Raw genomic sequence first — 12191 nt, forward strand, 5'->3', positions numbered from 1 at the left:
TTGGTTAAAACCACCACTACCTTGCTCATATTGATCCGGACTACCTTGGCCTTGTTGACCTCTTTGTCGCCTCTTGTTGACCAACATGTTGACACCTTCCATAGGATTTACTTGTCTTGGCGCTTGAACTTGCTGCAATTGACCTTTTGCCAACTGGTTCATTGTTGTAGTTAACTCTGCTATTGTCTGGCCATGGTTGTGGAGCTCTTTGTGCAGGTGAATGACAGTGGGATCACCCTGTGGCACATTAGCTCGACTTTGCCTAGCTGAGGAAGTATCTGCCGTCTCATCCAATATCTCACACGCCTCAGCATAAGGTGTGTTCATAAAATTTCCCCCTGCTAGTTGGTTCACTACACACTGATTGCTCGTGTTAATGCCACGGTACAAAGTCTGCTGGATCATTGCTTCGGTCATGTCATTGTTCGGACATTCTTTCACCATTGTCAGATACCTTTCCCAGATCTCGTGAAGTGGTTCATTAGGTTCCTTTTTAAAGGCCAAGATCTCATCTTTCGAAGTCGCCATATGCCCCGGCGAGAAAAACTTAGCTATAAACTTATCCGCCAACTCATCCCACGTAGTGATGGAATGGTTGGGAAGTCTTTCGATCCAGTCCAAAGCTTTCCCTCGAAGTGAGAAAGGGAACAATCTCAATCTTAATGCATCCTCCGACACATTAGTCCGCTTGCTTCCCCAACAGGTATCCACAAAGTTTTTAAGATGTTTATATGCATTCTGATGGGGGACACCGATGAAGTACCCTCGTTGCTCCAATAAAGTCAAGATTTACGTTTTTAATTTGGAAGTTGCCCGCCCGTATCCGGGGTGGGACAATTGCACTTGCGTATCCTTCATTTGGAAGCACCTGAGGAGCGACTCTTGGAGGAGGCGGGGGAGGTTCTGGAATGTTGTCATTGACCTGGCGGTCTCTTATTTGACCTTGAGGTACTAGAGGCACCTCATCTTCACCATTATCATCTACCTCCTCCCCCGGGGGAACATTTCCAAGAGGATCATTGTTTGCCATTTTCTACCTGAATTGATGACTCACACAAGTTAGTAAAATAGAAGTAAAGAAAAACAAGACACAAAACTAGTTAGATAGATAGCCAAAACCATTTATCTCCCCGGCAACGGCGCCAAAAAGTGATCGGCTCCAACCCTATATCACTATAGAATGGCAAGAGTGGTCGATGCAACTTTTACCCGAGGGGTCGGGATCGATTTCCACAGAGAGCTAAGATAGGTTTGGAATTAGTTTACTATCTAATCTAGCAATGTGCGATGTTCTTGATTGCACTTCCAATCATTCTTTGTTTGGTTACTATTCTACTTTAATACTAATGAAGTAGGAAAAATAAGCTAAGTATGATATTTTTTTGTGAGGATTTTCTTAATCGGTAAAAGACACTAGGGAAATGACTTACACCTAGGTGAGTATCTAACGGGGTTTAAAACTTAGGGTAAAATTGTTATAATTGGGATCATGATATAGCCATTGCACATAACAACTTACTCTATACCTCTCGGTAGTTTGAGTGACTTTGCGCTAATTGGCTTTCTCAAGCCCAATTGGGTGTTCAAACAATGCAAGCAAAATTAGCTCAAGTCGGGTATTACTATCTCTAGGTTTAACCCTTTAATTGGGGCTGTCATTCTCTTGAATGCACCCCAATTCCTTGTTAGCCTGAATTTTCTAGACTTAGTCTCTCTTTCTCAAGAAGAGCCTAAGTCAAAAAGGCACAAAATCAGTGTTTGCAACCACTAATTCAACATTTAAAGCATAAAACAAGCCAAATATCATTCACCCATAAACATTTAAGCCCTAAATTGAAGACCCATTAAATACTCACACTAGGGTTGAGCCACAACCCTAGTTAATGGGTTTAGCTACTCATAATTAAAGAAGAAATCAAAGATTTAGATGAAATATAACCCATAAAAAGTAATCACAAGAGAAGAATCTAAGATTAATGGGTAACCAAGCTCTAATTACTCAAAATAATAAAAAGCTGCTGTTCACGTGTTCCTATCGCAATAGATGACCTAAAAATCTGAAAAATAACTATTTATACACAGCTAAATTTTTCGGACCAAATTTCCCCTATAGAGATACTACTGACAGCGGAAAATGAATCGTCTCAGCGCTATGACTTCCGCGTCCGCGCAAAAGCAAGCGCCAACCGCAGTTCTTCTTTTTTTTAGCTGATTCTGAACTCCGAGTCCGTTGAGAGCGGAAAAACTACCGCCTCAGCGCTCCTCCAACCGCGGTCGCAAAATATGAGCGCGGACCGCAGTCTTCAATTTGAGCTCCAAACTTAATTCTCTGAATCTCACTTCCGCTGAGGGCGAGAACTTGACCGCGGCCGCGTCAGAGACACCGCTGCCGCGCAATTTCACCGCGGGCAGCGGTGACTATCAAGCCCAAAATATGACTCTTTGAACCTTGCCACCGCTGAGACCGTAATCAAGACCGCCCCAGCGGTGGACCCCCCCGCGTCCGCGTCTGTTTCTTCGTTGTCAGCGCCCTTTTGACTCAGCTTTGAACTTGTGCAGGTTTCACTCCTTTATGAGATAGTTTTGACTTTCTTGTCTCGTTTTGACCAAACACTGCAAACAAGCACAATAAGTTAGCTTTCGAGAATACTTATACACACTTTTAATCCAAAACCTAAGCAAAAAGGAACATAAAATAGGCTAGAATCCCTAGTTATCAAGCGGGCCGTTCGCCTTGGCAAATTAAATAGATGCATCCATGATTCGTGTCGTTCGACCTTCGGCAGTGCACAGTTTATATTTATCTGTTGGATCGGGTCGTACGACCTCGGCATGATTTGCGCCTGATAGAATTGATTGCTTTGGAATTTATTATAATTGATATTGCCTCTTTGGCCTAAGATAAATTGTTAAATGATGAGAAATAAATTTGGATATTTCTTAATTATAAAAGAATTGCTTACTTACTTCATAATATTGAGCTTACGGCCGTTCTATACAACCCATGCTTAAATTATATCATTGGCATTTTATTTATAGCCCATAGTAAGTATCGGAGTCGACCCCTCGTCACTACTACTTCGAGGTTAGACAGGATACTTACTGGGTACGCGTTGTTTTCGTACTCATGCTACACTTGCTGTACATTTTGTTGTACATGCACATATATGTATTTAATGGCCTTGTGGGCGCAGCGGCGTGGTTAATGCGGGGACTTAGGTGGGCTGCATCCCATATTACGACTCGCAGCCAGCAGAGTCTCCTTCAGAGTATTTATATTTTCTTTCCTGTCCAAATTTGTATTCCGGACAGATGCTGTATTTCATTTTATTTCTTAGTTGGTGCTCATGCACTTATGACACCGGGTTCTGGAGTGATTATGGGTTATTCAGATTGAGTTTGTTAAAAATATTATTATTTACTTTGTAATTTCCATCTCCTACTATTTAATGAAGGAAAACTATGATTTCAAAAATATTAAAATGAGAACCAAATTAAATTATTTATTGTTGGCTTGCCTAACAACGAGTCTGGCGCCATCATGGCCTTTAATGGATTTTGGGTCATGACACTATATTAGCTTTGTGAGTATTCTTATTATTGTGGATCGGGCAGCATGCCCAGTAGGCCTTATTGGCTTATCTATTATTGTGAATCAGGGTGCACGCCGCAACATGCCTTATGGGATTTTGATTAGTGTTTGGGTAGGATCCGCCCCTTCGGAATCTGACATATCGACAGTGATCGCAAGTACGGTGATATATATACATCTTATGAGCCAGACACATGTACAATGCTGAGTGATTGTATGTGTGTGTGTGTGTGTAAGATGAAGTGAGCAATTGAGTCAGACAGCTTGAGTATATTGAGGGTGAGAGTACCTGGGAATAGCACCATGAAATCATTCGTATAACATGCATACTTGGCATATAGGCATGGAGATGCACTTTTCCTCATGCTAGACGATAATGTGACATTTATGATTTGACATGTATATTTACATTACATGTAAGCATAGAAATGTATATTCCTCATACTAGGCGGTATATGATAATTGATGACTTGGCATGCATATTGACATGTAAGCATAGCAATGTATATTACTCATGCTAGGCGGTATATGATAAATTGATGACTTGGCATGCATATTGACATATAGGCATAGAGATGTACTTTCAGCATGCTAATTGATAAACAAAACCTCTTATATGATATTGTAAATTGGAAAACACAGTCCTCTTGATAGACTTATGTTTAATTGATTTTATTGGTAAGATTTAGACTTGGACTGTTATACTTGAAAGTCATGTCTACTTTTCTGTATCTATGAACGAGCTGAACATTTCATCTCTTGAGTTATATACCTTTACTATATTCACTATACAGTCATGAAGTGTTATTGGTTATGGGTGTTGGACACTAACCTTCTTTCTAGCTCGTCATTGATTTCAACTAAGGTTAGGTTTGTTATTTATTGAGTACATGTGGTCAGTTGTACTCATACTACACTTCTACACCTTACATGCAAATGTTGGAGCTGATGTTGCTGTGTATGGTAGGAGCTAGCATTGAAGATGTACCTGCATTCCAGTAATAGCTGCCTCTGGTTCTTGGTAACTTTAGATTTATAAATTTGTTTATGTGTATTTCAAACGGATGATGTATTTATTTTGTACCAGGTTTGTAAATTGTAAGTCTTAGAAGCTCATGACTTGTACTACCAGTCCTTGGGTTGTTAATTAAGAGTTTAGTATTTTATCATTTGTTTCCCATTTATCGCATGTTGAATATGTTGACTGTTAGTTGGCTTACCTAGCGGGTTGGAGTTAGGTGCCATCACGACTAGTTGAATTTTGGATTGTGACATTATATATGTAGTGTCATGTGGTTTAATAATCTTTTTTTCTTCAAAAGCTTATTAAAAATATGAGGCTTGACATGTGATGTTTGGATATGACTAGGATGATACTTTTTCCGAGGTGTGTGGTTATGCACCACTTTTATTTTATAGTAGCTATCATATTTTTGCTTATTTTCTTTTGGTGAGGTATTATCCCAACTATTTAGTTTTATTTCATGGTATAAAGACACCATAAATAGTTGTGAGGTTTGTAGTAATAGGACGGTATATGATATACATGAAAAATTATTTATTTTATTTGATTTTATTATTAATATGAAAGGCTTCAGATATGATTTTAAATTGGAAAATAATTCACGATTTTAACTTGAAAATGTAAATGATTTTCAAAGAGCTTCCATTGTTAGATTAGTTTTATGTATATAATGAATGCATCATATGGTCTGACTCGCTCGAGTAGAATAGCGTGGTAGATGCTAGTCACATAGATTTGGACTGTGACATAAACTTTCGATGCTAGCATTACGTGGAGACTCTTTAAGAGACCTGACTTCCTTTGAGAATCGATCATAATTGCTAAGCACTTTAAAATAAATCAAGCACCAAGAACCATTAAGAGAAGAACTTGAAAGTGTATTTTTTTATGGTTGGAACACTTATAATGAGGGCATTTTGAAGGTTGTCTATACTGGTAAATAGATCCATTGAGGTCCCTTCAGTTTAAGAGATACCATCAAGATCTCCAGCCTAAATTCTAATAAGGTCTGGAATTCAGTCCATCGATCTTCTAGCTTTGAGTCAATCATAACCTAATTCAAAACTATATATATTTTGTCCTTTAGCAACTCTGTAGACTCCATGGTTTGGAGCCTCAACAATGATGGCCAATTTTTTATAAAATTTACTTATACAATTAAGGATAACTCATATGGAGCCCCTATGAACATCAAAGCTAGAGATTTTAATTGAATTTGAAAGCTCAAGTTCCCTAACAAGAAAAAAATACTTTTTCTGGATTATGTTTCATGATAGGTTGCCTCCTAATACTTACCTAAACTCAGTTGGCCGTAGCATTCCTATCAATTGCTTTTTCTGCAGCAATCTCCCCAAAAATGCTACTGACGTCTTCTTTGACTGTGAGAATGCAAAATCTCTTTGGAATGATTTCACTAGAATTGCACTCACATCCCATATGGGGGTATACTCATCTTCGATAGACAAATTGACCAACATAGCATAACATCCGCAATAAGCCATATAACAACATCATCAGTTGGAATAACTTGTTACCTTTCTACTTCTGAAATATTTGGCTTACAAGAAATGAAAATCTCTTCAATAGCAGGAAAAATCCAATTTCTTTCAAGGAAACCATGGCCAATGTAGTGGAATTCGATCAGTTATTCACCATTGCTAGCAACAAAGCCAAAATCACAATTAGTGTGAAATTGGAGCCTCATGATCGAGGCATCTACAAGTTGAACATTGATGGTCCATGCCTGAGATATGAGAAATAAGAGGTGTAATTAGAAATAGTTATGGAGATTAGATAGTTGAATTTATGAAGGCAATTCTGATGGTAGGCTACAAACTCATATTTTAGTCATAGTTTGCACTCTTATCACTGCATTTTACTTGTGGTTGAACTTAATTAATAGTGATTTACGCTTAATACGTGTTTTATGGCTGGCAAGAAATGATTCCGAGCTATTAAGATAATTTGGAACTAATTTGGACAAGTTAGAGATTAGAAGTCTGAGTAATAGCCCAAGAAACTACGTCGGGATCACGTACGGGGATCGAGGACCAAGTCTGGATGTCAAAAAGTGAGAAAAAAATTACTCTGAGAAAAATAAACTACCGCGCCGCGCCATGCGTAGCGGGGTGCTAGTGCAAAATTCATGCAGAGTGAAAAAATAGGCCTCTGAACTTTCCCACTAATGCGGCGCATGGTGCGTCGCCCGGTATGCCGCGGTAGTGTATTTTCTCGCCTAACTTTTCCCACTTCGGCTTGGAAAGGATAGTTTCATCTGGACCCGTTCCTACATAGTATAAATACATCAAAAACATAATTTTTAGATGACTTTTGACCTAGGATGCTTTGGGAGAGCATTGGAGGCTACAAGACATAGGATTTCATCATCTTTCCATCAATTTCAATACGGGAGTTGGGTTGTAACATTAGATTGATGCTTCCTTACTCTTTAATTATAATTGTGATGACTCCCTCCATGATTATGGAGTAGTTTATCTTAGGGTTTGACGGATATGGTGTTTTGATAAATATTTATGGATGTTAACTCTACCTTTTTGCATGAATTCGTTTATGGAGTTTTGAATTGTTGCAACTTTATCCACCGATTTATTTAATCGAAAGAAAAATATTTTGTTGATTATCTTTGCATTATTTTGTCTGGTTTAATTCAATTATTCTCTTAAGTAATCGAAAGAACTTGTTGAATTGTTGAATGAACCAAGTTAAAAGAATATTCGAGAGACCTTTTCATAAAGAGTAATCCATTAACGCATGCTTGCATATTTTCACAGTGCTTATATTAGTTCACCTCATAAACTTAAGATTTAATCGAGAGAGGAGCCTTGATTACAAGTTTGAACTAATCATCGAGTGAATTCGTGAGAATAATTAGAACATTAGAGTGAATTAAACTAGAGTTAAATCCCAAATAGCTATCTTGCACCTTTCCTGTCATAACCTTTATTCCTCACATTAATAAGAAACCAACTCTGCTAATCTCTAATTCTTCACAGTCAATTGTCAATTTCTTTACTTTAGTAGTTAATTATAGTTCGTAATCAATCCAATCAAGTTTTGATCATCCTGAATAGCAGTAAAATCAGAAATAACTAGATCATTGTTTAAATCTAATCCCTGTGGAGATGATAATCATAACTATACTATCTTTGGCTAGCGATTGTGTTGTGTTTGCGCTCGTCAAATTTTGGTATTGTTGTCAGGGATTGACAATCAATAAAATAGTTTTTGGTGCTAATTCAGGAATTTATTTTATTTTATTCTTCACGATTTTCTCTTCCGTATGCAGGCAACATGTTATGTTCGTTGGTGTATGACTCGATCTTCTTCAAAAGAAGTAATACCCTACAAACCGGAGTTGGAAGAACACCTGCGGCAATTGAGAAAAGAGAAAGAACTCACCGGGAAATTCTTTGGGCAATCCTCAACCCAAGAGAACATGGCTAAGAACGGTGAGTAGGTAGTTGATTTGGCTGCACGGGAAGCAGCCCAACAGGAAGCAGCCGGACGGGCAGCTGCTGAAGTAGTTCTTAGAGCTGACGAAACGGTTAACGGGAATGGCGGACGAAGATTCAACCTGAACCAACCTTTGGTTGGAGAAGAATTTGAAAATAATATGCCCAGGCTTGGACGATCACTGGGAGACTACGCCTGACCAGTCTAGAACTAAGGGGTGTCTAGTGTGCGACCCCTTCCGATTGCAACAAATAATTTTGAGATCAAGCAAGGGATGCTTCAAACCATTCATAATAATTGTTTCTTCCGTGGCAAACCAATAAAGATCCAAATACTCATTTGATGGATTTTGATGAGATTATGAATACCTTCCAGCACAATGGGTATCGAAAATGCTATCTACTTAAGGAAATTTCCTTTTTCATCGAGGGAAGATGCTAAGTGCTGGTTGCAGAGTTTGCCGACTAGGTCAATTCAAACTTGGGAAGATATGACAAGGAAGTCCTTGAAAAATATATTTCAGCTGCAAAAACAGGGAAAATTCGAAAAGAGGTCCACCACTTCGAGCAGAAAGAGACAGAAATGGTGTTTGAAGCATGGGGAAGATTTAAGGATATTGCGAGAAGATGTCAGCATCATGGAGTAGACCTGTATGCAACTTCAAGATTTATGGGGTGGTCTGACACCCTCTGGCTGGAGGACGCTAAATAAAGCAGTAGGAGGCCCTCTTACGAAGAAGACTCCTGAGGAGATTGTAGCAATTTTGAATGAATTATCTGAAGATGCAAATTAATGGCCTACAGATGATCACCATGGAAGAAAATCATATGGTGTTCTCTAGGTAGACTTTAACACTTCAGTGCAAGCCCAGCTAGACACAATGGCCAGAGAGATAAGAAAGTTGACATCGTCCAAGGTACAGAGTGAGCCGCAAGCAGCATGTGACTTTTGTGGAATGGTACACCCAACACATGAGTGTCAAGCTTCAGGTGAAGTAGTAAATGTTGTTGGGAGCTTTGACAGAGGCAACAACCAAAGTGGCAACAATTTTAACTCTATGGGACAGAGGCACCCAGGTTTCTCTTGGAGTTCACCAGGTGGTAGTGCAAACGCATGGAAGCAAAATAACTCCAGACCCTAGGGACAGGGAGCTCCAGGTTTTCAAAATGAGCAGCGGTAGTAATACCATCCTCCATAGTCTAATCAGTCTAGCATGAAAGATTTGATGTAGACCTTTATTATTAAGACATGTGAGAGGCTTGAGAACTATGGCACATCTATTAGAGAACAGGGCACGACCATTCGAAACTTGGAAAGATAGGTGGGGAAACTAGCTAATCTATTGTCTGAGGAGGTTCCAGGAACTCTCCCTGCTGATACTGAGAGAAATCCAAAAGAGACAGTAAATACAATGTCTTTGAGAATTGGGCACGAATTGGAGGATCCCATAGCAAAGCAAAAGGATGAGTAAATAGAAGGACATATGGAGATTGTGGAGGAGCATAAAAATGACAACATTCAAAAAGGTGCATGGATGGTAGATGATGGTCTGAAGAAGAAGGGTAAGACTAGAGCTCAGAAGAAGAAGAAGAAAGATGAGAATGCAACAAATGAGGAGAATGAAGAAAGTAAATATATGCCTTCTCTACCTTTCCCGCAGAAGCAGAGAAGAGAGAAGCTGGACAAATAATTTGGGAACTTTCTAGAAATGCTCAGGAGGTGCATGTGAATATAACTTTCACAGAGGTGGTCTCACAAATGGCAACTTATACTAAATATTTGAAGTAGATATTGTCCAAAAAATGGAAGGTGGAAGAGACATCAGTTGTCAAGCTAACAGAGCATTGTGGTGCCATTCTTCAAAATAAAATCTCTCAAAAGTGTGAAGATCCAGGGAGTTTTACTATACCTTGCTCTTTAGGAAGTACTAAGTTTGAAAAATCTTTGTGTTATTCAGGCGCTTCTATTAATCTTATGTCTTTGTCTATTTTCAGGAAATTGGAGGGAGAGATTGGAGAAATCAGGTGGATACCTGTGTCCTTGCAGCTGGTGGATCAGAACACAATCATACCCAAAGGAATAGTAGAAGATGTGCTAACTCAAGTGGATAAATTTGTGTTCCATGTGGACTTTATTATGGTGAACATGGAGGAGAATAGGAAGGTCCCTCTGATCATAGGAAGACTCTTCTTGGCTACGGGCGGAGCAATTATGGATATTCAGGAAAGACAGCTCATGCTCAAAGTGGGGGAAGAAAGGCTGATCTTCAAGATGGAAGGAGAAAGGGGGCCCTAAAGGAGCAACTTGGAGAGAGTAAAACTGATAAGTGTGGGGTGCACCTAAAGAAGGCCGAAAAGAAACTCTCAGCATGGATGTGTGCACTAGGTCGGGCGTGCAAAGGAGATTCTGACTTCGATTCAGACCCCGACTAGATGAATCAGGAAAGTTTCCTTTACCTCCTGATTTTTATTTGTGTGTCATGGGCACATGCCACAATTTAAAGTGTGGGGTGGGGGATGTAAATATGTACATGTGTGCTTGTTTTCGTTTCTTTTGATCGGAAAAAAATTGACTTTTACCGACAATGAATTTCCTCGGCTGCCTTCTTGAGGGATTAAATTCAAAGGAAAAAAAATTTAGCCGTTTATTTTTGTTTTGTTTTTTTAGGTAGTGTAACAATTCCCCCTTGATTTTTCTTTGTGTCACGGTTCTTTTCCAAGGGTTTTGCTTGAACCGGGTGTAGTTAGTTTTCTTTTGTTAGGAATAGTGAAGTCTTGTGCTATGTATTAAATAGAGATGATTTTTCTTGACTTTGTTGTGCCTTGAGAGTAGTAAGTCCCTTAGTTGTGATGCCTAAGCTCAGTTCTTGACTCATGTATAAGTGCCTTAAAATGTTTGATTTTGATGTTGCTTAACTACTTTGAACAGAGAGTCGGGATAGATCTGATACTGAGCGAGTTATGTGCCAATGTGTGAGTGAGGTTTTGTTGATATTCTGTGCACGTCAATTGATATCTAGAACTTGCCCCGTGTGTTTGCAAAGCGAAATAGTAGTCTTGTTCAGTCTAGGAAGTGATATAGACATTTCTTTGTTTAGCCAATACTATGTTTATGACCCGCCTAATTAATGTATATCTTAGTTAGGCCAGTTGAGCCTGTATTCCTATTTCTTAGGCAACCACACTACAAGCTTGACCTCTTTGTTTGAATTGTCTATTTATTTGAACCTTTTACCTCTCTTGAGCACTTGATTTTGTTATGATCTTGCAAAAGCGAAGTTGAAGTATGGTCTGGTTTTTTTAGTGAAACTATTGAAAAGGGAGAAAGGTGTATTGTTTAAAAAATTGTGAGAGCCACTTGTGGGGAATTGAAAGAAAAAAAGTTAGTTTGCTCGAAGAAAAGAAGAAAAATTAGAACTTTGAAAAGTATTTTTTTTGATTCCTTGCTAGTGGTAGTTCTCATCTTGTTTGTGCTTAAAGATATTAGGAGCTTGATGCTATTGTGTGTAAGGTTGAGGATTGGTTCAACATAAGTGTGGAGTTTTAAAATGTGTTAAGTGTGTATGTTTAAAGTGCTCAGGGAGGTGTAGTCACTACATCCAAATGTATCATACCCGTCCCACAGCCTGCATTAGAACCAATTAAAGTCCTACTTGATCCTTGACTGAATGAGCTCAAATTAGTAGAGTATTACACTACGAGCAAGCCTATGGTACGTCTTCTGTGGCATATGAATTTTATTTCTGAGAGTGAGTTAATTCTGTCTATCTTGAGTGCCTATTTGTTCTTCAATTTTATTATGCGTGAAACTACTCTCTATTGTTTGTGTGAGGGCACATAATGCAAATGTAAGGTAAAGTCTTTGACGTCTGTGTTAAAGTAAGTGAGTAGGTTGTGAAGAATGTATGGTGCTTTTGAGTCGATTCTTAAGGCTAGGATGTTATGATAGGGTGCTTAGTCTGCTTTAAATATTCTTGGCATAATGTGTTAGGGAAGTTGTTTAATGAAAAGGTCGTCACTATGTGAAGTGTAGTTTGATTACTCAGGGACGAGCAATGGTATAAGTGTAGGGTGTTGATGGTAGGCTAGAGACCCATATTTT

The sequence above is a fragment of the Nicotiana attenuata genome, unplaced genomic scaffold (assembly GCF_001879085.1).
Source record: "Nicotiana attenuata strain UT unplaced genomic scaffold, NIATTr2, whole genome shotgun sequence".
NCBI classification, from domain to species: domain Eukaryota; kingdom Viridiplantae; phylum Streptophyta; class Magnoliopsida; order Solanales; family Solanaceae; genus Nicotiana; species Nicotiana attenuata.